We start from the raw sequence: 26,349 nt of genomic DNA, 5'->3' as shown, positions 1-26,349 counted from the left end.
TCCCATGGCCACAATTCAAGAATCAACCCTGCAATTGGGAGCAATGCTGAAGTTGAAGTGTCAAGTTGAAGTTTTCAGGAAGGCTCTGACCTTCCTGAGGTCACCTGAATGCACAAGAAATGTATGAGGTCCGTCAGCTGAGAGGACAGTTCACCCTGCCCTTACTGGTGACCCTTACCCTCCCTCAGGGATGTGAAGCCAGTTACCTAACTCAGCCTTCATATCAGTATCTCCAGCTTCCAGAACTTCATGAATTCTCTATACTAAGGGGTTTTTAATTGACAAAATTTATTTTACCATTTTCAGTTTGTTCCAGTGACATATTCAATTCCTTTTATGGACTTAACATTGTAGAGAACCAATTAAGATAGATAAACAAAACTTCAATTACTCTGCTTTAAATTTGATGTGAAATATTTTCATCTCCTGGAAACATTGTAGGATTTAATTTACTTTTATATATTTTTCACAAATATATCAAGAAATGCAGTTTCCTTTTAATTTATCTTTTTTTTAATCAAGGAGCATCATTTGAAATATTTTAAAACTCTTGTAAGAGTAATTTAAAAATTACATTAATTTGCCCTCATCTCTTCCACACTCAGGAAACAGGCTAAATAGCTAAATAAGAGGGTGGAGGGAGAAGGACAAGTTGGAAAACAGGTACACATTTATAACATGTCATGTAGAAATATTACAATTTATGACAAAAAAAATATCTGAATATTGGGTCTTTTAAAAGAAAAGGTTAAGCAACCTTCATTACAGTCAACAGCACAGCTGCAGTACCTCGGCAAGCAGTAGCCCTGATCTTTATTACAGCCGCTGCTGTGTGATATCATCTAAAATGCGGCTGCCTAAATCCACACCTTCAGTCTCTTAGGCCATCTCTAGCAACAGCTGGCAATCATGATCTATGCCATTCAATAGTGGAAATTACTTAATAAATGAAATCATCTCTCTCTGCCACAGTCAATAGAGGGGATCGTAACACAGATATCCAAAATCACAAGAGGATAAAGACGGGGGAATCACCTCGGCTGCAGCTCTCAAAGACAATCTAGTCACTTAAATGGGAAAAAAAAAGTAATCTAGATATCAATTCTCCATCAAATTAAAAAATTAACAAGTGAAACATCTTGAACACACTACAGAAGGATGGTAAGGAAAAAAGCCTAAGTAGCAAAGCTGATACTTTCATAAAACACCACATCCCTGTTAGCCAACATCTCCCTCTCCACTTTCAAGAATATTTGATAAAACATAATCAAGGAAGAAGCAGCATTTGGATTCCACTATTTGTTTCTGAACATGAACCGCCTTTTGAGAAGTTTTCAAGTTTTATCAAAAAACCCTCTAAGGCATATTACATTCTGAGTAGGCAGAAGGGTGAGCTCAACTAGGATCAAGATTAGAAAAGCAAGATTCTGGGAAAAACATCCTAAGAGACATACTAGAGTTTGTATAGGTATTAAAAAACCCAACAAACAATCTTCAAGTATTTGCTCTGTAAAAAACCTATGAGTGCAAATGTGCCTCGAAGCATCTATCAGATATCAGAAGATATCCCATTCTAACGGACATTCACTAAATCTTTCACTCTTAATGGAAATCATTGCCTTTAGGGGACATGCTTTTACGACAATGCTATTTCTTCAGAATAAAACTAATCTCACTCTTACTTTAACAAAGCAAGTTTACTTGTGCCTGATTTTGCTCGGGGAAAAAGAATAAAAGGTTATGAATAGGTTACTAAAATATCCCAATCAGTAGGAACAACAGGGTGCACTAAGTGCTAAACAGACATACCCCAAGCCATGCAATATTTCTCCACTACCAAGCACAAATGAAACCACCCCGTATTAACTACCACTGCTATTCACACAGGCTACACACTTGGTTAAGCTTTATGCAGCCAAAGCCAGTTTTAAAAGACTAAATGATAATTACAAGTTGCTTCTGCCTCCTGCATCCAATACTAAGCATGCAATCATCAAGGGAAAGCAGGATACAGTTCAGGTGACAGAATCAATAGACAATATTTACTGGTCAGCAGAGTATAAGCCTTAGCTTTAGGACCAAAATCAAAATTATTGACAACAGCAATTCAAATAACTTCACCTCTCCCAAGTGTTACTGGAACTTGCTTTCCTTTTTCATTAATTTCTTTAACGAGAGTTTTGGGAGTTCTCAAATCCAGATGGCTTATTTAGGTGTTTAATTTTAGGCATCTGAACTTGCTGTGATGCAAGCTTTGAGAGAGATTTATACATGTTTTTCCCAGTTCACTGAACCTACTCAGAGTAGCAAGCAGAATACTTTCCAGGAAGCATTTACAGGAACAAGCTTCACACAAACATTCTTATACTGCTTTTGTAAGCTAAAGTCACCTGCACGTACAAGGTTCAGTACAAGCCCAGATGATAGCAAGATATACATTATATAAACTCAACTTAAAATTATGATGTCTCAAGAGAACTGTTGAGAGATTCCCCCTGTGCCACACAGGACTATTTTAGTTCTTGGTTTAAGAACACAAATCCCGGTATGGTTTTACCATCGAGAAGCCTTCAGAACGCTATGAGACATCACACTCTCATTGAGTTACTGATGCACATGATTTCAGCAAATCCATCACCAATACAAAAGTCACCTTTAATTTTCCCCGTGTCCCTTAGTATATCTGCTGCCTCACCTATATGCCTGAAATAAGATGAATACTGCTTCTACTTTTTTTTCTCTTCTTAGTTTCCTTGGTATTCACCCAGTCACATACCACTCCTGCTCAGAAAGGGGTATTACTTGTATCTATTCCAGGTAACAGCATTGACGCAGAAGGATCCTATGTTCAGATGCAGACACAACACCACAAACAGAACAGTTAAGTCTCTATCATTTTTGTTTGTATGAAAATAAAATTTTCTGTTTCTTGAAAGGCTCAAGGTTTATTCCACCACTGTGTTTCTCAACAGAAGCGTTATTACATTAGCCTGTGTGGCCTTTCCACAGGAAAACAAAGGTTGTATTTAAGATGAATCTGAAATATGTTTTCTTTTATTCAGAAACATATTTTCTGAAATATTACTTACTTTCAGCTAGAACAGTGTTTTCTTATTTTGCCTGTGAAACAGTTTTCAACTATGGAAATTCACTCATGAGAACTACAGGCAGGTTTTAAATGAAACTACCATCAACCACAGCCTTGCTCTGCACCACTTCCCCAGCCTCTCAGTCTCTACCCAGTAGGATGGACTAAGCAGCAGAATGGTAACTTCACCTTACCATGACACCATCTCAGACCCAGCCTGCTGTAGTAGCACAACTCAGAAGGAACTCAACTAATTGTTCAAACTTAGTTGTTCCAATTTGTCAGATACAGTGCTTTGCTCACAAATTCATTATTTTTTTGTGTCTAGATAACACTGACATTATTCAAGAAATTTTGTTTCCTTGGCTTTATTAAAAGGGGATTTCATATTCCAGCTCAAAAACTCAACAAGTGACTGCACATAAGCTGATCCCCAGCAAATGAATTGTACAACTTTCAAACTTGCAACAAATGTAAGGTAAATTGATTTTCTTATCCTTGCTGTGAAGGCTTACGCACGTCTTGAAAACAAAAACATTTACTTTTGAAGAATTATCCCATTCTTCAGATATTCTACAGCACTCTTTCCCTCACAGCGCATTAGGTGACGATGTCCTCCCCACACTTCTCACTGTTACTGAGTCAGAGGCTAGTATACATGTAAATGTACATATGTAAATATACACATACTTAGCTAGCTTTTTATTTTAAGACTTCCACCTCCTTCAAGTTGCAAATGCATTCTAACTAGACTTTACAAGATCTTATCCCCATTAGAATTCTACTTAATAGTATCAAGACATCCATAGCTCATTAGCTTCATTGTTACCTGTGTTCAAATGTTCACAAAACACAATGCTACCTAAAAGAAATGACAGAATATAACTTGAATTTTACATGCTTTAACAGCATAACTTTAAACTAAAATATCCTTTGGACTAACAAAACCTGTATTATGCCATGTAAGAGCTCTCGCCCTGTATTGATGGGTCAGGTGGTCAGGTAGACCCCATAAGGTTAAGGTCACCAGAAACAGTTCATTTTCCAGGATCAGGCCCATCAATACTGGTAGTCCCGTAGTTAAACACTCTCCTTTGAGCTAGCACTGGATGAACATTAAAAAAAAAAGAAAACAAAGTAAACCTAGATGTTTGGCTAGGTACTAGCAAGTACTACTGCCGCATTCCATACACAGAGCTTACCACTGACTATAGTTTAAAAAAAAAAACATACACATGTGACTGAAATGGGGCGCAACAGATTTTCCTGCAGTTCAAAGGCCCACAGGAGCTCTTCACAGTGCTTCACAAACCTTGTCCTTGCTACACAAACAGTTATGGATCCTCTCAAATTACGAACAGCAATAAACTCCAGTTGATCTTCAACTTTTGTGGACAGTGGTATAATTTGTTGCTGCTGCAAGAAACACCTAGCCAACAGGCAAAAGAAAGCAAGGCTCACAAAGCTGAAGTTAAAGCTTGTGCTGATTACTGCCTTTCCAGCTGCAAATTAACTTTCTTTAACAGCAGCTCCTGGAAGCCTTTCCCCTTGTAAAAGGGAGCATAACTCCATCTAAAACCTGCCAGGCTCCACACTCTGTAAAGGGTACCACCAACACCCAACCAAATTTGTAAGAAAAATCTATGACAGTGAAATTCCTCTGTCTACAGGAGATCCATATCCTCACTGCTACCTTACCTTTCCTTAGATAATTCGAACTGCTAGCATGGGGTTGGGGCACACACTGCTACTTTTGTTGAGGTTTTGTATTTCTAGAGATCGTTCACTGAGGTGCATAGCCATCAGATGAAAAAATAAAATGGGATCATATCTGTTCCTTCCATGACAAGATGTGGCCCAGACTGTGAAACTTGGGTCCTGGAGTTCGGTCCCAATCCTGCATCTGTGATTTGATTTGGCCAATAATCAGATAACTGCAGGATTAACTACTATGATTTACAAAAAGTGAATCAAATTAACACAAGTGGAAGTCTAAAGTGCTGAACCACTTCTGTCATAAGCTCAGTCTTCCCAGTTCTCTGAGCATGGTTTGGGTGCTCAAAAAGCCTAGAAAACAAACTGATGCACCTGGTTTGAAGCAGGATGTGCTTTTGTGCTGGAGGAAGCAAGGGAACCAAGATTTCCCATCCCAAGTTTTAACCATGAGAAAACAGTACACAGCACCACAGTTGCTGCTACTTCTGATCATGATTTGCAAGCATTTTTATTGTTAAATTAAGACTATTTGCAGTGTGCCAAATGTGCACACATGGCACTGTAGAATTTCCAACAGCACTGAACAGTCTGCACAATTTTGCAATGTAGTGCTGATTACGTTTTACTGTAATTGCTCTTTCTAGCACATGCTTCAGCAAACTGCAGTGGTGCAATTACAATATGTTGATAATCAAGTTTTTCCCACCAACCCAACATTTCAGGAAGTTTCACCCATTTTTATTTATTCTGTAAGGAAAAATATGAACAATGTAATTATTTCTCTTCCTTTTGTCACTTCAATATCAAATCAACTTTTTACCCCAAAAAGAATATCAGTGAGATTTTTTATTAAAAAAAAAAAATATCTAAGACTGCACATCTTTCCTGTTTTCACACTCTTCAACTTTGTGAGCTCAAACTGAAGCAATTGATGGGAATTCCCAAAAGAATTCTCTTTCAAGATACTCAAACCAACTCAACTGATAAACCTGTGATACTGGTTTCCACTAAACAGTGTTAGAAATTTGATCTTGCCAGTTTTTAATGTAAATGGCAAGATGCTACTAATTCAACACTGTATATCCAAACCAGTTCTGTAAATAAAATACAATTCCAACAGGTAGTATTTTTTAGTCAAAGAATCATAGTCATGGAATAACTTCAGTCACAGAGAACCCCTCAAGACCACCTGGTGCAACCACCTCTTTAAATTAGGGCCCAATTGAATTAAAATCCACTTGCTCCACTCAGCCTTATACCCCCAAGTTTGGAATATCCCCAAGGATGGAGATTGCACAGCCTCTCTTCTCCCTCTCCATCTCTTGCAGATTTACAATTTGCCTCCTTTTGGCTTTCCTTTCCTATTTTATATTGATTTAGACAGACACAACAAATACATTTTTATACAGTTATTTGGCCTTGAACCGCATGTTAGAGACTCACGAAATGCATGAGACTACCTACTCAGCACCACAGACTGGCACTATTTTGATTCTGTTCCAACAGGCCACTGCTTAAATGTTCTTCTACCTTGTAAGTCTGCTTTCAATATTAAGTCCCTATGACAAAGAAAATGCTTACAGTACACAACGCAGAAAATGGATACCTGTACTGTAATAAGATGTACACAGCAAGAGTAGTACAGTCTGCAATGGTTTAAAGTGCATTAACAAGAAACAGTTTGCTTTTATTTTCTCAAAATATCTATTATTTTCATAAGCAGTTTATATTCAAGTTTAGTACATCAGCTCAACAATTTCTACAAAGACTGGAAAAGCAGGTTTAAGTACAATTTTCCCCACAACTTTACTAATATACTTATCTTCCAACAACATAAACATTCTGTGCTGTAGTTATGGAAGAAAAGGATTGAGGTTATCTCTACAAAGCTATGGGAGCTTGTCACCTCTCAGTTCCAGCTGGTGGAGCATTTCCTTCCAGTAAGGGATGTGTGGAGAGAAATTATCTATGGGGTTATGAATGAAGCATGCACTAGAGTCATCACCTACAGATCTGAAGGGATTTAAAACACTAAATCAGATTTTTACAAAAGAACACTAAATCCAGAAACATTCTTATGTTTCGGTGTTACTCATTGTAGAACCTTGAGAATACAACCTTGGAAAGATAAAAAAGCTACTACTGTGAAATAAAACAGGCCTGTATCATGTAGCAATCCTTTGTTATTTCTACAGCATCCCAGAACTTAATCTTATGTCATCTGCTAATTCAATTGCATTAAAATAAAATCATTTTAAAGAACAAGACCTATGAACCAGTTATTTGCGATGACATTAAATTTTGCAATTCTGAAACTGCACCTGTTTCTGAAAGATAATGAAGTCAAAAAAGTCCAAGCAAATAAGAAATGTACACTGGTTTTCTCCATCCCCCCCCATCCCCAAGGTTTTCGAAGCATGCAGCCCAGCCCCCCTCCCCCCAATGGGGTACATTTCACAGCCCATTCTTTTATCAGATCTCTCAGGAAATCTGGTTTGTACTCTCTGCTCCATTACACACATCTTACATCCTTGAGGATATGAAATAGAACATACATTCTTTATGGCAAACCTCCAAGTAACCATCTTACTCTACCATGTCCTTTAACACTATCTTATTCAAAGGTCTCTAGGTTTTTCTATATACTACCTCCTGTTGCAACCATATGATGACACAAAATCTGAAATGAGTTCAATTTATGCTGCCCCACATTTTTAGTTTAGTTCCACTCAGATCCTTTTACAAATTCTGAGGTGAAGGACTAGATAACTGGATCAGGTTTGGCTGGACTAAGGAAGGTTGGAACTGATGTCTAATTTTATGTCTATTAGTTTTTCAACAAATACTAAAATTTGATGCCAATTCAAATGCACATTTTTAAAGAACAGATGGCAAACCAACCAGAACCCTTGAGAGCTGAATTCTGAGCTGAACACTGTCTATTTTACTGTTCATATTAACCTAGATCAGCTTATACAAAACTAACGATTTGTACACACCAGTTTACCATACGGATTGATCACAGTTGGAGTTTTATGTTCAACCATAACCACTCAAAACTTTTTTTAACCCCTCCTTCATACATAAAAATACAGGATCTGCACCAGAATTGCACCACAATTATATCCAAAGCCAGGACCCTATTCATTAATTTTTTTCTTGTTGCAATAAATCCAAACAAAATTTATAAATATTTTGCAGTAAAAGAGCAACAGTAAACAGCACCTAAAATCAATTTTTAAAAACATAATTCCACTCAAATGCATGAAATACAATTACGTGAATTCTTCACATGCATCATTTTAGTTTTAAATGGGCAATAGTCCGTTTCCTTCTACCTTGTCACCACCAGAACTAGGATGAATATTTTCATGCAGATGTAAAGAATGTCTTACATTAGAAAGGTCATTTCTTTATCCACTATGAGTTGTTTTTAAAAGTCTAAGTAACAGAGAAAAAACAAAAACACACCAAACAAACAAAACCAACCAACCCACAAAACCCCAACATTTAAAAATGCTTAATTCCTCCTTCCACTATTTAGGTGTAGACTGGTATGATAATCAATCACTAAAACCTCCCTCAGCTGCAGCGATGTCTAGTTTGAAAAAACCTTGAAACATCAAGTGAATCACCCTCATTATGCAGTTTTACTCGGATTTTATACATTTGGAGCTCAGTTATTGCAAAGAATGAGGTTCTTCAAAGTCAGTCTTCCACAAGTCATCATTTCTATACATTATATACTCCCTCATGTCAGGAACAACCATCCATGACACATTTGTCTGAATTATTTGGAGCCGTTATAAGAAGAATTCGTTACACCTGCTTAGCAATACTTTCCCAGGCCATATGTTCTCAAAATAGTCTCTTTGTATCAAGACAAGTATAGCATAATGATTCACTAGAAAGGTGAATCAAAGTCTGCTTGAAATTTCTTGTGAAAATGTCCTTACACCATCAGGATCTCTTTATGTTTTGATAAATTAATTTATATAAGTTTTGTAGCTGGGGCAATAGTTGCCAAGAGAGGAGTACTTTTAACCTGAAGTTGTTTGAAATTTAGAAAAACTTAAGGAAATCCATAGCGGTTTTCTTTCATGTAATTCCATGCACAAAGTATACAATATTCCTGTTCATATGACCACAATAAACAAATGCAAGTCTTATCATTCATGATTTCCAAATCCCAAAGACCATGACTGCATTTCCTAAGAAAGTATCAGATAAAGCATTTCCTTCCAGCATTTCATTTGGGCAGCATATGAAGATTCAGGAAAAAAAACAAACCAAACCTAAAACAACTGACAACCAAAGTCCTCATGTTGTTGATTATCAGGGTTCATTTATAGCAGCATTCCTCCAGCCTTTGAAAACCAACAAAATTAAAAATAACACAACGCTTCAAATGTAAAGGGTGATGTCTATAATGTAGATCATTTTCCCTTTCGTTTAAAGGGGTGCTGAAATCACTCAGTGTTGGAAACAGGCGGCTACCATCTGCAGCTCTGTTTCAAACTTCCTAAAAGAGTAAGTAAAAGGTATTCATTGGAGTATTTGTTGGGGTTTTTTCATCATTACAGCTGTGTTGTTTACTTGGTAAAAGCCAGGATTTAAAAGAACAAGTCATATTCATTTGTCAGCTCTGTCAAGTGCTCCCCCTGATGAGAGATGTTATATTAAAACTTACAGGGTCAGTCTATTACTTCTAACCTTTCATTTGAAAAACACTGATTACAGCTTATTAAAATTCATTTCAGCTATGAAATAAATGCCGTTTACTTGCCCTTGCAAACTGCAAATTATCTAATTGAGGGCTTTTCACAGTCAAGATAAATACATACATAAAAGGTGGTGATATTTGCAGTCTTATCTTCCTAACTGCTGAGCACAAGCCAGATGTGTAAGAGTAAAAGTTTTAGGTAATACAGACTTAAAGCCAACACGAAATCAGAGCGGATCCCTGGTACACAGTGAGCAGGTATGTATTGTCACGGCTATCAGCACCTCACAGTGACCCAAGTGATCCCACATCTGGTTTTGGGCTGGCATAGTGGCCTGCCACAGAAGAGAAATTATACTTTTTTTTTTTTTTTTTCTAATCCTGGATGTGAGGAAACTTATAATACAAAATCATACGGTGAGAAATCATACTTATTTATTTTTTTACCATTCCTGTAACTCGGTTACAGCTTCTTCCTGCATATCTACTTTTCTCACATTATAGATACCACTGAAACACTGCCAGTGATTCTTTGGGGGGAGAGTGGTCTGGTTCATATATATTTGGCATACCCTGGAATAATAGATCTATAATCTTAAGGCTTGATGGCAATATTAGTGTAAGAGACTATACTGAGTCTGGCAAGGATAAAATTTATTGTCTTCCTAGCTGGTACGCCTTATGGTGCTGTATTTTGGATCTGTGAGTAAAACAGCCGTGATTACACAGCAGTGTTTTGGCTATCACTGAGCAGCACTTGCACATCATCAAGACTTTCTATCTACCTCAAGCTATAAGTATTCTTGCTTTTGTTCTTCCTATCCTCTCCCTTTTCCCACTGGGAGGGAGGGAGGAAGCAGCTGCACAATGCTTGCAGCTGCTGGCTGATGTCAACCTACCAGAGACAAACACCTTAGACATACCTTCCTTCATTTACAGCAGAAAAATATTTTCAATGTCCAAAGGAATTAATAACTTAGAATCACATTATGCGTAGTTTGGTGCAGCACATCTCGTAAACCGAGAACAGTGCAAACAGCCACTTAAAAAAAGCACATTTAAGTCTTCTGAGCTTATGTTGGTTGGTTGTTTTTTCAATAGATAACTTCCCAGAACTCCTCTGAAGTCAGCTGTAACTACCTTTTCCCATTAGATGTTGGTTAAGCTACCAATCCAGTATTATTAAACACTTGCAGGTTTTTCCAGTAAGAGCAAGAAGAAGCTTCATCCCTGATATGACTATTTTAGCCAATATTCAGACTTGTAAAGACTGTGCTATTCCCAGTTCAATTAAATTCTCATAGAAAATGACCACAAGTAGCTGACTGTGTGTATATGCAGTGACTGCGTGTATATGCAGTGTATGGTGTGGCATATGCCTAGGACCTGAGTTATGTCAGGCGATTAAAACGGGTATGAGGGCTGCGTGAAGTATGTCACACTGACCTGACTATCCTGCTTATAAAACTCAAACTATCTAATTTAGCTCTATTTCGTGCATCTCTGCCTTGCAAAAGAGAAACATGCCCATGGAGAATGACCTCCGTGTTCCTATTAAAACAACCACTTCACATCTGTATTACACCCTTAGGTCAACAGGCTTAGATGAAGCTGGACCAAGTTACACATTCACACCCACATACAGACTGCTACTGGCATCTCAGAAGAGAGAGTTTCTTAAGATGAGCAGCTACTGGATGGTTGCCTGTTAAAAACACAATGACACAGTTACCAGAGCAGTGACAAAAGGCATGAAAGACAGGAGTTTCAAGACTTCCAGGGCAATTCTCAACACTGGTAGTCTCACTTTCCAGAAAGTAAGATAAAAAAAGAAAGGGATAAAGTCTCGGAAGACAGCCTGTTCTTCCCCAGCCCTGTACTTTCTTCTAAAAGATGGGGCAAGAAGAAAGATTTTTCTCCTTACTATCCAACGAGTACATCATCTTTCTCTCATATTGTTTCTTTCTCCTTTTCAGTGGCATAAGTCCTTCCTCCCAGTAGTTCTGGGAGCAAAAGAAGATGGTAATAACTACTACACTGAACTAACTACCTCGCTTCTCCTCTCCACCGAACAAATCCATAATTCGCTCCTAACACAGATGCTGTTCTCTTTCTTAGTAAAAGTCAGAGCCAAAACCAGTCTCCAAATGAAAGAAAAGCTGCTTTTAACTTCACAATATCAGAAGTAATTTTCAGGTTTACATTGTCTTTAACACAGCCATATATTTATATTACAGTAACTTCCAAAAATATTTATTAGATCATACTACTGGAAGATGATCTCTACCACCACTAATCTTTTCCATTAATTCTCCTACTGTGATAAAATTTATAATTTGAATTCCTAACAGTTACATTTGCATTTGTTGTTGAGAAATCCCTCTTCATCTTCACGTAGGATTTCATTCTACTCTAAAAAGAGTTGTTATTTGCAAATTTCAAGATAGAGCACAGATTACAGTAACTACTGACTTTTTTAAATGACAGCACATTCTTAGGCACTGAACAATCTCAACATGGGCAATGGTATAATTCTCAAGGAAAAAAAACTATCATTATAAATTATAGAAAGAACTAAAGAAAAAACCCATATGTATTAAGCATGTAATTCTGAATCTGTTAAATACTTCAAACACTTCTCTTATCACTAGGGCTTTTGTAGTACATTTTCATAATTCTCAGTTTTAAAAAAATGATGACATAATTGTTTTAGGAAGTACAGTTCAGCAAAATTTAATTCAAATTCACTAATTCTGCCTTCCCAGCAGGTTTCTAGTGCCTAAGACACTCACCTTCCTTTTTGTCTCCTAAGTACAACCCAGCACGAATTACAACATGGGACCCTCAAAAGGGTACATGAATTCCTATGGCATCACTGACAGACAGGAACATAACAGCAGAGAAGACCAGACCTTGCAAGAAGGGTAAAACCACCCTCTGATGGCTCACGAGCCAGAGTCCCAAGCACTCTCCCTTTGCAGGAGCCTGGCTGGCTGGGGCCAGCTACCAGACAAGAACTACTCTAAGGAAAGTGCTGGAAGGAGTATCGGTGGAGGCTGCCCCCAGATGGCTCCGCTTCAAGCAAGGGCTCTCCTCGCCTTCACTGGGGAGTTGAAGTGAGCCCAGCCCGAGCTCTCCTGCAGCTGTGCCTCACCGGCCACCTTGCCGATCCGGAACGCCACGCACAGATCCCATTCGGCGTCACCGGGCAGTCGGACCCTGGCTGAACCCGGGCCTGCCCTGCGCGCCCCAGCTGCTGCGCGCCCGCACCCCGGCGAGGCCACTGCCTCCCCCAGCCCCTCGCTGGGCTGCGCTCCCGCTCCCTTTCCCACGGGAGCTCCTTGCCTTCTGCTGCTGGGTGGAGGCAGCCCGGCCAGCCAGCAAGCAGTCGCCTTTCTCTAGAGAATCAGCCCACAGACCTAAGACCCACACCTGGTAAAGCATACCGTAACTTCAAAACATCCCTAGCCCCAGAGGCCAGGCCAGTTTCCCTGAGGCTTTAGAGCCTCTCACACTACTGAAGCCTCGGACCGACCCACCGAAAGAGATTATCCATTTAAATGGCACACAGACAACTTGGTAAGGCCATTAAACCAGGAGCATTTGCTAACTTATTTCAGATTATCTCAGAAAGCATTTGATTTCTGAACCCCAGAATATTTCTGACTTTGGGAAAAAAAAATATTTCAGACTATAACAAAAATTATTCTATCAAAACAAATATACAAAGGTTATATGAATACGTAGATCTTCCCCTTCATCCTAAAGATGGAGTTCAGCCACTGATATCAAACTATTCCAGACTCATTTCAAAGAGTACCTATAAAGACATGATTTATTGCCATACCTTTCAAAGTGGAGAAGGAACTGGTCAACTTTAGATGGCCAGAATATGATTAGGTATGTTCACTTTCCACATTTTGTAGACTAACTGCTTGAAAAACAAGACAAGAAACAGAGGAGGGGAATAATATCTTTAACACAGAATCCCTTCTATGTGGAAAAAATTCCTTTGAGGTGTCAAAAAGAAATGGCAAGCAAGGCAAGGACACAGTCAGGACACATTAATGAGGGAGAATAAATGGAACATTAATACACTGCAGAACAATTTTTAAGTATTTGCAGGAATTCAGAGCCTATTACTTTGGCTATTGATAGTATTTCTGCCTGACCTGGCCACCATTGCAACAGAAATCATACCTGCAAACAGAAAATAAGTAATACAAAGACCTTGGCTCAAAAATATCAAGGCACTTGAAGAAAGAGCTGATATGCAGTGAGGGAAAGGGGGAAATCTAAACAGAATAAATGGGAAAAGCAAGGTAGATCTGATGGCCACATTTTTAACTCTAAAGTAAGTACATCTTGAATGACCACCATCCTCATCTAACAGTAGTCAAAGCGCATAGCTATTACTATATAGCTAGTTATTTTTACTGAATCCTAAAGAAAGTATTTCACCAACTGTGTGGTTTTCTTCCCTCAGTGTTTTCTTGGAAGACAAACTTTAGCAAGTGTATGTTTGCACAAACTTGGAAGTGTAATGCTGATTTTCATGTTAGACTATACTCATGGACAGTACCCAAAAAAAGGATTCCCTGTGCATTGTAAAGCCGGAAACACCCCAATAAAACAAGCATGTGTTGCTTTGTATAGTGCCAAAACACAGGTTATTTTAGAAGACATTCCAGTTAAATAAGATTAATGATTTAAAAATACAATTTGATCCCCGTAATTATAGGGGAGGTTTGTTTTGTATCTGAGTATTAGTTTGTAATTGCAGTGATAATTAGGCACCTCATTATCCTTGTACAGCTTATTTTTAAGAAGGAAAGGTACCTCTCAACGTGTTCTGACCAAGACTGCTCTTGTTAATATATCGTTGAAAGTAAACACTATAACACAGGAGAACTTCCAAATAAATTTTACTCCAAATATCCAATTAAAAAAGAAATGTAAATATGAGTAATGTGGCCATTAACATTTATGAAAATGCTACGTAGATAATAAATCACTGAAATGTGCAACTAACTCAGTGATCTCTCTACTGTGCACACGGATGTGAAAGGCAGCAGCATCATTTACTAACCTCTTCAGCCTAAACAAAAGGCACAAGGCCCTTTCCAGTAAGTTAAAACATCTCGCTCCCATTTATCTGTTCCTAAACGACCTGCCACCTGAGCATATATCCAGTTACCCTGAAAAGAAAACTCACGTTGTTTTGTTAGTGCTACACTGCAATATTTTACATAAACAGCAAACCAGTTACAGAAAATGCTGCAGGGCAAACCGTTGTCTGACAGAGGAATGCAAGACCTCTGTCAGAGCATCACTTTATCTACAATTTCCATCATTTCTTACATTAAGTCATAAAACTCTGGGGGAAAAAATAATACATTTATATTTCCTAAAACTCTTCTTTTATTTATGAGTGGTGCCAATTTTTTCAGGATGTCATGATTTTTCTTGATAATTTGCATGGGAAACAGAGGAAGATGGCAGCAGCAAGAGCATCCCAACTAAACAGAAGACTAAACTGAACTGTGTGGTCTCTGCAAATGAGTAGCTGTAATAGCACCTAAGAAGAATTTGTGGGTCAAAGAAATGAAAGGACTCCTAAGTTTATTTTTAATCAGCATGAACAGGAAAGAGTTGTGGGATTACAATAATTTTAAAAGATAATTATTTTACTGCCATATAACAACATTCTAGATTTCAACCTCAATGCAAAATTCATTTGGCATAAACGTTACGGGCAACTCAGAAGACAAAGCTGCTCAGAGCTCTAGAAATAGCTGAATATGAATGCACTCGATATGATCAGATCAATTCCTACCCTACCCTTTCTGAATAGCTTCTTTATAGTCCGATATATATAGCCTAATAGCCTAAAGAATAGCTTCTTTAGCAGAAGTAATATGCACAAACTTCAGAGCAAATCATTACAAACCATACTGGCAACAGACAGAGAACCAAGCACTACAAGATTCCCAGCTCACACACACACAGTGTTCTACAAATGGGAAGTCTAGAAGTGACCTTTCAACTTCACTGACTCAAGTATTTCCATAATACACTCTTCTTCAGCCTGCTATCATATAAATTTCAGTAATACTTTGCAGCAGACTTTGTTGACTACGGTTTAATGTAAAGAGCTTCTGACTGAATTTAGACAAGTTATGATGTCTCCTGACCTATTTGAGCCTAGAAAATTCAATTAAATTGAAATTAGTTTAATCCTAAATGCACATTTTCAGATGCATACTATAACAAAAACAAACAAACAAAAAAAAACCCCACAAAACCCCCAATGCAAACAAGCAAACCAACCCACCCCACATGCGTCCTTGATGATAATTCCTGGATGACTCTAGGAAATTTATATAGCAAAGGAAAAGCGGGACTCCTCACTTAGGAATTCCCAGACTCATTTTTAAGTTCATCATAGTGATAAAGGGAGCAACAGAGAAGAGAGAGAACCAATAGTGGTTTTACGAGAGAAAGAAAAAACAAAATTAAAACTTTCATAAAATCATTTGGAAAGAAGACTAAGTAAAGGATGTGTAATGGAGTTAGATCTAAGATGTCCATAAACAGTAGAGTACCAACAGAGTAAGAATTTATTATTTTTTTTAAAAAGGGGAATGCGAGGCACTAAGACAAACTTGTATGACTTCCAAAGCAGCTGACTGATACAGTGACACTTCAGCCAAAGAAAGGTGCAGGTTTACAAATCCCAAGTGCAATTTTTTTCTTTTTCTGAGAAATGAACTCCCCTTTTTCAATTACTCTTGAGGATTTAAAATCAAGAGTCTACAAATGACAGGAATAAGCCAGTATTCTCTTCTTTTTTTAGTTACTAAGGTTGATTCTAGTGTTGGGGAAAAAATATATTCTTTGTTTACACGTCTGTATTTGTTTGCGTAACTGTTGCTGCACAAGAATACTGCTCCCTTACAGTGGGAACATCAATCTTGTTTTTACATTCACATGAAGTTTGTTAAAAATTCTAAAGTTCTTTAAATAATGTATTCAAAATAGCTTTGATTAAAGTTCTCCAGAGACCAGAACAGGATTACAGACTACTTCACAAGTAATTTGTGTGTCATTTAAACAGACCTCCACTGAAATAGGTTTGAGACCATACAAACAGGAAAAAAGCAAAACATAATTTTAACGGCATTTCTGGCTAAACATTTATTTGTTTGCTCTGTTTTTGCAGTTCTTATTTGACTGTATGAACTTTTTTAACTGCTTTGGGCTGAAGCAGCTGGATGAAGGGTGAAGGTATGAAACATGCTACACAAATTAAATTACTAGGTTAGACATGCAGCACACCAGTTTCAATTCCAGATGTGAAAACCAAGATGCTTCCACATCACTGCTGAGAGGCAAAACTATACAATATAATGCATATCTCAGAGAAATGGGAGGAGAAGTAATAGGAGAGAAGGGATACTGCAAAATATTTCGGTCTTACAATAATACAACTAGGGAATCAGTTCAAATCTGGTTTTGTGGATTTTTTTTTTTAATACGCTGTTTTATGCTTACCTCAAAATTAACGTTTATCTACAGTATAATACATCATTCTGTGCAGTTCCCTGCCTTTGAGCAGACCTGCCATACTTTCAAGCAAAGAGTTCTTCTGTAGAAACAGGCACACAAAGACAAAACGTCAAAAAGCAGCTAAGCACGTACACCCTTCCCTAGCGAAGGCAGCTGCAGATTGCACATCACAACAGAAAGTGTTAGTTTCAAAGTAGAAGGTAACTTCTTGGCGATTATTAAAAAAATTACATCCTATCCATGGATTTAATTACTTCTCTAAATATTATTGGAACCTTCTCCAGCTTGCACATTAGTCACAAGTGCAGAAATTGATTTGATATCTTGATACAGTAAAGGGCTTGAAGAGCAGGCAGCTGGAGGCAGACATGCTAAGAGGTTCAGCCTTGAAAAGATTCCAAGAATGTGTATATATTACAGAAGAACATGGAGCAATTAGACCACACTATCAATTCTAAGGTTGTTAATAATATTGGATAAGTAGTTTGAAGACAAAGGTGACAGAACCTAAATCTCCTTTATGTATGCGAGGCCACACGCAGCTTTTCCAAGAAGATAGAGAAGAAGCTGTTGCCAAATTCAAGCAGCCCTGAGCACGCTCTTCTGGCCCACTCCAGAGAGGCTCCAGCTCTGGCTCTGCTTCTCAGCACTAACCCCACCACTGCAGGCTGGCTGCCTGCTTATCTTCACGTACTCAACAAAGGAAATATGGGGATGGGGGTGGTGGTGGTGGTGGAATTTAGTGTGACATTTTTTTTTCCCCTACAGTAAGATCCCAACTAGCAGGTTCTTATTCCAACTTTAGCAAAGAACCCAAACCTATAAACAAACCCATCACTTAAAAACATGCTTCAGCAGCTCATCATTTCTTTTGATACCTGCTCACCTTACAAAACTGTCCCCATGGCTTCCCACACGTAAAAGCTGCCCAGTGGGGGAAATACCCATCAAAAGAAGAAGCTGAAATTTTACAGAAAAATTGCCAAGTAGGATTTGGCTTGGCCTTTGACTTCGCAGAAATGTGCCCCTGGCAGAGTTGTTCACCAGCTCCTCAAAGCACAGTATTTTGTCAAAATTTTGTACCACATGCTTCAGCACTTTTGGTAGAGTAGGATGGGGATAGTTGTGGTGAGCAAACAGAGGTGACAGGCTTAAATCAATTAAAATTCAATCGACCTAGGATGGCACAAAGCCTTATCTTAATCATAATTGTTAACAGGCACCTACTTAGTAGAAATGGTTAGGAAACGAGGCTTTAGAAATCTTAGGAAATGCTGCAAATTTGAGATTCTTGTCAAAGGAAGTGATGAAAAATCATGAAAACTAAAACATAGAAAAATGAAAGGGTAAAAACTTTTAGTTCTTAACATGTCATGCTGTTCTCTGTTGGGACAGAGTTGTGGAGCTGCTTATCCCACCTGTCTCCAGAAACTACTGCAGAGCCTGACATTTCTCCTGGCACACACAAAGCCAAGCTTTTCAGTATGGTCACCACGCCAAGGATCAACTGATCTGAATGGAATGATCCAACTCTTCTCGCTGAACACTTGTTCAATCGCACAAGGGACAAAGCAGGGTCGGGGATGGTGAAAGTTCAGATAGGTAAGTGCAAATTAGATCATTATTCTGCTGCATTTACAGAAATGTAGCAAGCTAGGAGAAAGCCTGCTGCTATCGTACTCGACATTTGTTTGGAATCCTATCATCTCCCAGACGAAGCAAGGCTTTGCCACTGTATTGAATACAGTCACACATGCATCAAATACTCATAGTCTTTCACAAAATCTCATTTACTTGAGAATGAGCTAATCTCAGTTAAATTAGCTGTTGATGGTTTGTTAAGTTCCACAATAATTTGAAGAGCATGACAGAAAAAAAAACAAACCACACACACACCCCACCCAGAAATAAGCCTAGTAGTGAAATACACAGTTACTGGCAGTTTGATTGAGGATAAAGCATTTATGTTTCTTACAAGAGACACTGGAGGTAATAAAACCAAGCAGGTGTTATCCTTAGCCGATATTCTTCTTTTTCTTTTATTTATTATTCTTGTTAAATATATCAAGTATTTAAGTTTTTACTACGAGCTATTCACTGTCTACAATCAGTGCAACTGCTGTGATCTGTACTACAGCAGAGATGAAAACAGCATTTGATATCTGTCTATCAGGAACTCACTAAGAAGAGGCAATGGGTATCCTCAGGACTGAATATCTTATGTGCTTCTGTGAACTGGCTCAGTAGGACTAATTGCCTAGTAAGTGTTTGAGGGATGACACCTTTGAACCGTGTGGTTCACACTGATGAGAAAAAGGAGACGAGTACAGTGAGCAGCAGCTCAGCAAATTCCTCCAGCACTTGAGCTAAAGCACAACACAATTAGCTACACTTCCAATTTACTTTGAGTGATGATGGATCAAATCTTCCACAAGACTGACTGACATCCTTTGAAGGATTAATTGAACCCCAAATTATTTTGGTTTAATAAGAGCTTCACAAATACAGACATGCTATGCTTTGAGTCAACCTAGCTCATTAAATCATCCTTAACTGACCAAGATGACAAGTGAAATATGCATAAGTACTGAACATCACAGTACCGGCAAGATGATGGGGCAGCACAGGTTAAGATTTCACTTATTTTCACTGGAAAAGATAGAATAAAGTTAGTTTAAAAATCACAACTTGTATCTCAAGCTGACTTGGCAAACAGAAGACACTCTCCACTTACCCTCAGTATTCTTGGTTTTGTTTACCATGTGAAAACTGCACATGATTTCTAGCATATTGAAATCCAGAAATGGTATTTAAAACAGATCTCTGACTGCTGAAACCAAGGAAGCTTAGTTTGGTTTTAGACAATAATTCTCTTCAGCTTCTAGACATGCACGTCAAGATTTCTCAAACTCTCAGTTCATCTTTAAATTAATAAGCAAAAATAAGAACTGGCAAGCTATAATGCCCACCTCTTGATGCTGAAAGGAAATGTTTTGAAATGCACATTTCAGCTGCAAGAGTTGCTGAAGTCTGTTACAGCTCCACCAGCCACACCCAGCAACTGAATACTTTACACACTGCTTTTTTTTTTTAGCTATTTAATATCAGCAATATTTATATGCTTAATTGTAACAAGTGCTCTTATAAAGACTATATTCAGTTCTAACTAATGGTTAGAACAACAGTTGTAAAAATCTGGATACAGTCAAGAAGTCTTCACCTCTTTCCACATCCATTTAAAAGCTAAAGCTTTTAACACTAAAGCAATAACACTTTGGAATTATGTTTCTGTTCTACTTAAATTTTATACCTTATTTCCAAACCAACACTGTTGACGATGTCATCAGTTCCTAACTTAGGCATGGATTCTAGGCAAAGACCAAGAATTAGGACTTAGCATGTGTCCCAATTTAGAACATAACAAAACATGTATTGCTTAAAGATTTCAGCTTAGAATAGGCAAGGAAAAGCCAATTCAATAATACTGGAGCCAATTCAATAATAATATTGGAGCTGGCAAACGAACATTTGCAAAAAAGTGGTTCCAAAAACATCTGTACAGCAGTTTTTCTCTTTTTAGTTGCATTTCACAGATCTCTCAGTAGTAGTTCTGCAAAATCACCATAGGGAAGTATCAGCTGAAAGCCACAGTACCAGTTACTCTTGAGTGGCAGTAATAATTATACAGGTAGTTTTCAGCAATGCAAAATTCACTATTTATTACTTGTAATTTAGGTTTCAGCTATTCATTCATTACTACATCCACTGGTATCACAACATTCCCTTCATTTCCAACAGCATATTTAAACTTTGGCTATTTCTCTCATGTCAGCGGAATAGAAATGATGTTTCCTTTGCATTACGGGAAAAGATAACAGGACACACTTCAACCATCACAAAACTTCAATCACAGCAGCAGTAAGCCTCAAATGCTCTTCAGCTCCCCTGTTTTCTCTGTTGTTATCTATCAAAACCAACCCAGGAAGTTTTGTTATAAAACAAAGGTTAAGAGGGCTTTTCAGGATTCAGGTTTAGATCTTGGTATACTCATTATCTACAGAAGAAACAACCAGCAACATGAGGATTCGCATGGAAGTTTCATTTCTAAGGCAGTTCTGCAGGTAGGCTTTGGTTGTTCATATTCAAAGAGGACTGCAAGAAAATTTTGACAGAACTGACTATGCTGTGTCAATAGACAAGTTTAACTCAATTTGTTCAGTGCACTTTGAAGAAGAAATACTTCAGCTAGATTTCTTATTGCATGGTATTTAAAGGTTATTTCTATGAATCCATGGAGAAGCTGACAAAAGCCTGTTGTTATACTCTTAAAAAGATACAAACAAGCTATTATGAAATAGAAAGGACTGGATACATAAACACTTTATATATATATATATATTTAGCAGTCAAACAGAATGCAGAAATGGTTAACCTACCTGTGAGAGTTGAGGAATTTAAAACAAAACTCAAGTCTGAAAATATTCATATGAAGACAGTTTGATAAGACAACGCTAGCATAACAAAGACCACGGGATCTTCTCCACCTAATTCCTGTCTGACTTGAGCATGCGCTTGCATCAGATGAGTGGAATGGTGAATTCAGTGTTAATCATTTCCCCTTTCTTGTATCTGTCTTGTCTGAATTTTGCTGGCTGTATGTTTTCTTGTATAAGACTTCATATAGCTCTTTCTTCCTAGACTGAAGATCCCTCTTTCCTGGAGGGATCCTTTCATGGGTAACATGGAATAACAACATAAAGAGGAAGCCTTCAGTCCCTCTGAAGAACCATTTAAAACCAATCAAATGTAGGTGGTTCTTTGAGCTAAACGGCCTGTTTAAGTGCATGACATCCTATGATATAAAATACTGGAATAGTTTTAGCAAAGTCTCTACAGGTTTCTCTGAGATTAAATATAACTCAGAGCCTTTGTGAGAATTATTTTCTTTGTCCAGAATGGTCATTTATATCAACTGTCTACAGAATCTGAATGCTCAGCTCCATGTGCATAGGGCATGGCTGAAATTATGCTTCTTGTGCTTGTTATAGATGCAGGTTCCCAAAAGACAATTTTGAGAATAAGATGAAAGATTTCATGGGAAAAAGGTTACTTAAAATTAATAAAGCTTCCTTCATGCTTCCATATCCAGCCCAAGATTCAAGTGTGTCATATTTGGGTCCTCTGTGCTGCATTTACATGTTGTTTTCAGTAATGGCGACCATTATGACGATACACTGCTGATGCTCTGTCTTATGGTAAGCAAATACATTTCCAGTAAGTATAAGCAGCTAGTTAAGATCAGTGCTACATTGCATTGTTAGAATTCCCACTCCATGGAACTGGTGCCACAGGCATACCTCTCTACAGTTTAACTTTAGCTTTTAACTGCAGTTAACTACACCCAGGCCCTCCACTGTTTGTACAGCCTACAACTATACTTCTTGTTTAATTAAACCAAAAGCAAATCTGAAGGAATTGAAGTACTTTTATCAAAAAAAAAAGTATATAAAGTCCATTTCAGAACTGGTCTGACTGCTGTACAGTAGATTTACATCTAGCTTCAGACACTTGGCTTCACCGCACTACCATGTTACTTTACTATTGCTGTGACTACAGTAATCTGACAGATGCTTTATCTTGCTCCAACTCCAGCTCCAAATCAACTTTAAAAATAAAGATGGTATGCTATCAGTTCTCAGTAGATCTGAAAAGTTAGCAGCACCATTTAGGAAATTTCCTTCTCACAAGCAATTTCTTTCTTCTGTAATTGCAATACCTTAGTCACACTCAGATTCCAATAGACTAGGTGTAGTCCCAATTCAAACAACAAAAAAGCAAATTAAAAAGTAAATGCACCTCTTTACATCCAGATTTGTGCACTGTTGGAAGATGCCAACATGGGCATTTAAGTTTCCATTTTGAGAAGTGCTGATGGAATCATTCAAATCAACAGAACAGTAAGTTTACAGTGACATAAAAATTTCAGGAAGTACTCAAGGCTAGTTAGAAATGCCAAACCATTTGGGGTATATATGCAGGTAAAATACTTTAATTTCCTAATAATACTGAAGTCTCATATCATAAATTTAGAGCTACCCATCACTAGCAGACACCAATTACCCCCAATTCTTTTTAAGTCACAGGAAAGTCATTGTGAATTTATGTAAAATCTTTTCAATGTTGTTGGCATAATTTAAAAACACTGTGATAAAATGATGGGCAACCAGTTGCCACTGTCTCCTTGTTAAATAAAGCACTGTGATACACATGACCTACTATAAGGATAGAGAACCCTAAGCACTGTTTCATTAATGGTATGAGCTTGGATCAAGTGCAGAACTACCATGGCCAGATTAGCATGATTGTCATCTCAAAAGGAGTAACTCTTGGTGTAAGCTTAATAAAACCAGAACAAGCAAGCTGCACAAAAGAAAAAAATACCAGTGGTAGCAGGAAGGTACAAGAAGCTTGTATCAATTTTCTCACAGGCATAAAAAGGGAAAATTCTTAAAGCCAGAGCTGGATCAAGATTATTGCATCTATAGTGAAAAAGTAAAAGTGACAAGGCAGGGAAAGAGGACTATGAAAAGGACAGCATCTGATCTATAAAAACTAGATGATGCATAAGAAAAACAATTGGAAACAGCATTACAGGCAGAATAGTTTTGGAGAGGATTTTATTTATTAACTACACTTTTCATTTACGATACACATGGCTGACGTGACAGTGGAAGAGCTTTATACAGCAACAAAGACGGAAGATAGTCAAGGAAGTCATAATACGTTCCAGAGACTGAGCAAGCATCAAGATAAAAGCAGATGATTGGTTTTTAATTCTGAAAAATAGATGGCATCCTAGATAAATTCAGGGAAAAAGCATAATAAAGTACTGGAGGTTCTGTCCTGAACAAGAGGACAGCAAGACTTCACTTCTGGCTAGTCTGGAGTAAAAAGCAGATCTGTTCACTATTGCCTTTCTGTAAAACATCTGCAGATGTTGTGTTTTAACCCCAATTAAGTTTTAACAAGAAACTAAGTACCATGCAGCTGATTGCTCACTCCCTGCCCCAGTGGGATGGGGACGAGAATCAGAAAAAGGGAAAACCTGTGTGTTGAGATTAGAACAGTGTAATAATTGAAATAAAATATAATACTGCTAATAGTAATTGTAAAGAGAAGGGAGATAACAAACAGAAAGAGAAATAAAACTCAAGGGAAAAGAAAAAAAAAGTTATGCACAATACATTTGCTCACCATCCACTGACTAGTGTCCAGCCAGTCCCCCAGCACCCCTCCCCACCCCCATTTATATACTGAGCATGACATCCCATGGTATGGAATATCCCTCTGGCTAGGTCAGATCAGCTGTCCTGGTTGTGTCCTCTCCCAGTTTCTTGTATCCCTCCAGTCCCCTCACTCGCAGGGCCTGAGAAGCTGCAAAGTCCTTGACTTGGTATAAACACTACTTAGCAACATCTGAAAAATCACTGTTCTCATCCTGAATCCAAAGCACAGCACTATACCAGCTACTAGGAAGAAAATTAACTCCATCCCAGACAAAATCAGGACAAAGATAAGGAATAATAAGTGTAAGTTACAACTGGGTGAAAAGTCATAGAGTCATGACCATCTTCTCACCTATTGCTAAGACATTCCTCTTTGATTTTAAGACAAGGGCTCTTTCTCCTTTCTCAACTGATTTCATTGAAGACATTAACTGATTCTAGTACCAATGCTGAAAATAAGGAAGAGGAGTTAACTCCTGAATAAGAGTTTATATATTTCATTATCAAGTATTGTTTCTTCTGATAGTTACATTTATCAGCAGTTAATTCCTCAAGCAACTCCAAAAATGGATTTAACTCTTCGTATTTTTTCAACATTTCTAATAACCGTCTGTGACAGTGCTAACAATCATACACTACACCACATAATTTTACCCTTCTCCTTCCTAAGAGACACCAAGATGGGACCAACCCTTTTGTCAGCTGAAAAGTAAATTCTGTATCATCTGCTGGATTCTTTAAGATCATTTTAGATATTCCTTCAGCTCTCACGCTGGATGAGGGAACAGTTGAAAAAAAAAAGTCTTCTCTACAGAGCAACTTGGCCTGGATACGTCAGAGACTTGAAATAGGATCTAGCTAGTTCATCAATTTTACCTATCACTGGCTCAACAGAAAGACCACCAGCTGTGGAGAATGCTGAACCAGTGGATCATTCAGTCAAAAGGACAAACAAATCTGTATCAGCCAGACATATTATGAGAAACTAAAATGAGGAATAAAATCAGTAGGTAGTGGTTTTACATTTCCTGAGGATATTATCAAGGTAAAAGGTCAAGAAGCTATTTCAGAAATCACTGGAAAAACAGAAAATCTAACTTGCAACCAAAAGCAAGAAAACAGAAAATCTAGGTCTACATAACTTGAAATTAATCTCGGTTTGTTTCCTACATGTCTTAACTAAAAATAATATGACAGACAAGAACCTTCACTGTGGTTCCCACTAGCGAATCTTTAGTTTTGTACAAATCCAAATTAACCTTGGAAAGATGTTCTGATTACATTTTTCACTCATATAAAGCTCCAAAACCCACCAGTGTAACAAACAAATGACTGGCCATAACTCTGATGGAAAACTGGTCAAGATGGACTTTCCTCTATAGCTAAACCATCCAAAAAGCTTCAGTGAGTTTCCTGAACAAATGCCTAGCATCACCTATTCTTATGGTGCTTATAATTTACAGCAAGCATATACTGTGAAGAACTCTGTTCATGAACAAACTGCTTTCTTCAGTGTTCCTCTCCATTCACTAATTTTTAAATGGGATTGAAAGAAAATAACTAAAATGACATTCAACATGCCATAGGTTTGAACAGCATCAAGGGTTTGATTGTTAAGATTGACGAAGTGGGTAGGGGGCAGAAGATAAAGTTCCACTGTGGTAAAAGGGATAAAAAGAAAGATTGCCTATAACACCAAGATAAGCAAGCCCCTTCTCATATTTCTGCCTAAATTTTTGGATCTTTGGTGATATTTCGGTGCCAGGACTTTGCTTAGATGTAGTAGGTTTTATTGACCAGAAAAATACATACAGTTGAGGTGTCCTAGGTACTACAATCAAGTTCTACCCTGCTTCCAAGACAGGCTGGTGCCAGGACGCGGCAGTGATTCCAATGTAAAATACACTGATGCCCCACGGGGATATCAACACATGCTTCTAAGCATCACCTATCGTAAGCAAGATAAC

This window comes from Falco naumanni, chromosome 13 (assembly GCF_017639655.2).
Source record: "Falco naumanni isolate bFalNau1 chromosome 13, bFalNau1.pat, whole genome shotgun sequence".
NCBI classification, from domain to species: domain Eukaryota; kingdom Metazoa; phylum Chordata; class Aves; order Falconiformes; family Falconidae; genus Falco; species Falco naumanni.
The sequence above is the reverse complement of the archived record's forward strand: the minus strand, read 5'-3'. Positions refer to the sequence as shown.